Genomic DNA, 2574 nt, shown 5'->3' on the forward strand with positions numbered 1-2574 from the left:
GTTATGCAAACCAACAGGTCTCCTGGTCTGTCTTGATTAGGGAAGGCGAGGCTATGCAGACAGAATAATGCTAAAGTGGAGGCTGGTAAACATCAAAGAGGTAAAGTCTCCATCTTTTTTTAATGCTGCACAGTATTCCATGGTATACATATACCATAATTTATTAATCCATTCATGGGTTGATGGGCATTTGGGCTTCTTCCATGACTTGGTAATTATGAATTGAGCTGCAATAAACAATCTGGTGCAAATATACCTTTTATGTTTACATGGATGGAGCTGGAAAATATTCTTAGTAAAGTATCTTAGGAATGGAAAAAAAATTCCAAGGTACTCAGTACTATTATGAAACCGATTTATAATCACTCACACTTTCATATGAAAGATGAAACATAACTATAGCCCAAGATGAAGGAGAGAAGGGGAGGGATAAGGAAGGGGTGGGGGGGGTCTGATAGAGGGAGGGTAAATAGTGGGACCCTCCGTTGCAAAGGTACAAGTCAAATCTATCAAGTGTAGAACACAAAAGTCTTAACACAGTGATTAAATGAGGTGAAAACTATGTAATTAGTTGGATGTAACCACTCCAATTTGTACAAAAAATCAACATGTGGAATCCCACACAGGCATAAATGTATTCTTGTTCTATGTATATATGACTTAATAAAAGGAAAAAAAAAATAAAAGAAAACTTGGTATATTTAAATCATCATTGCTAAGCTTCCTTGCAACGTTGTGAAATAACTCCCTAATAAATTAAATGGCTGTATCAGTAAAAAGAAGATTCTAAAAAGCAAAAATAAAATAGAATGAAGTAGAGGCTTATAGTTTCTATATTTAGAATCCCTCTTTCTTTCCTCCCTGGCTCCCTCCTGTCTTTTCTTTTCACTTTACTAGATTTTTATAAATTACAAATGTATTACTTGATTTTTGCAGTGCATTCAACAATGCAGAGTCATTGGAAGTAGAAGTTAAGAGGCTCCCCATTATGCATTCCAAATATTTCTCTCACTGTAGAGAAGAAATATTATATGTATATTTTTCCAAAATGGGATCACAGTATACAGATTATTATTCAACTTGCTTTTTCCTCTCAAAATTATATTTATGAGGTGCATATTAACATATTAGGAACACAAAATAAAAATTGCTTAAAATGCCATGCTGAAATCAGACCAATATTTTCATTTGAATAAAATCATTGTTCTGAATCATTTCAAATGAATAAAATCAAATTCATTCAACTATTTCTCTATAGGTGTACAAATTGCTTCTTGACATTACAAAAAGTCTTGCAATGAATATTCTGCTACGTATGTCCTATCTACTACAGCTTTTGTTTATGAAGAGTAAATTCTGCAAGGAAAGATTGCTAGGTGCAAGTATAGCTATACTTTTTAGCATTCTAGCAATTGCTATATTGTTTGAGATTACAGAAATATTGACATTCAATGTATGAGGCTGTTCCTTTCTGGTTCCTTCTTCAACGTAGGATGTTACTGCTCTTTATAATTCTTGCTACTACAGTGATTAAAAGAGCTGTCTATCGGATTGTTTGAATTTCCTCAACTATTAATGAGGGAATGCTTTTTCATATGCTTAGTATTTACTTATTTTTAGAGTTTACCTATCTGAATCCTTTGGATATTTTTATTTGATTTGTCTTTTTTTTTTTCCTTTCTTGAAAATCAATGTGTAGAAGCTCTTTTGTATCATGAATATTTGCCCTTTGTATTGGTTAAGGCTTTCAGTTGAGGCTGTCAGAAGCTGGCTGAAGGATGTTGGGTGGCTGTCAGGACCAACAGAAGGAAGGTCTTGAGAAACACATTGGGAGGACATTCACCACCTCGGCTGTGGCTCTGCCGCTGCACAGTCCTGTGAAATGGAGTCACTTTACAGATGGCGTTCCTCAGGTAGTTGAGTTCTGAATCACACAGCTGCATGTAATTGGCTGAACACAGGAAACAGGCTGTGCCCCCTCTGCAAGGGAGGGAGTTTTTTAAGTTCTACCATGTGAAGGTGGGACTGTGAATGTGGTGAGCTATCGAAATGCAGGGTGAATTATTCAAAAGAGTGTGTGTACTGAAGATGACAGATTCTACTGCACTTTCCTATTTTATGACTTGCAGATATTTTCCCCTAGTAATGACATTTTTTCCTCATGTAATTACAGAAGAATATGTTTCTTTCTCCTTATAGCTTCCGGGTTTTCTGTCTTAAGAGGTTCTCTACCATCCCAAGATTATATAAATAATTTCCTAAGTTTTTCTTAGGAAATTAATATTCTTGTCTTTTAATATTATTTTAATATTATTTTGGATCTTTAATTTGTATGAAACTTAGTTTTGTCTATGATATAAATTGGACTCTTAATTGTTTTTTCAGATTAACATCAACATCCTATTTTCCACCATTCAATGGAAATGCCAGTTTGTAATACATTAAGTTTCCTTATAAACTCGCATTTATTTCTCAAATCTATTTCACTTGTCTTATTCTTGTACAAATCTATGCTATTTTGAATTATAAGAGTTTTAGTATCTTTATAGTTTAAATATTAATGATATACTTTAA

This window comes from Otolemur garnettii, unplaced genomic scaffold (genome assembly GCF_000181295.1).
Source record: "Otolemur garnettii isolate 467f Iridium unplaced genomic scaffold, OtoGar3 scaffold00036, whole genome shotgun sequence".
NCBI classification, from domain to species: domain Eukaryota; kingdom Metazoa; phylum Chordata; class Mammalia; order Primates; family Galagidae; genus Otolemur; species Otolemur garnettii.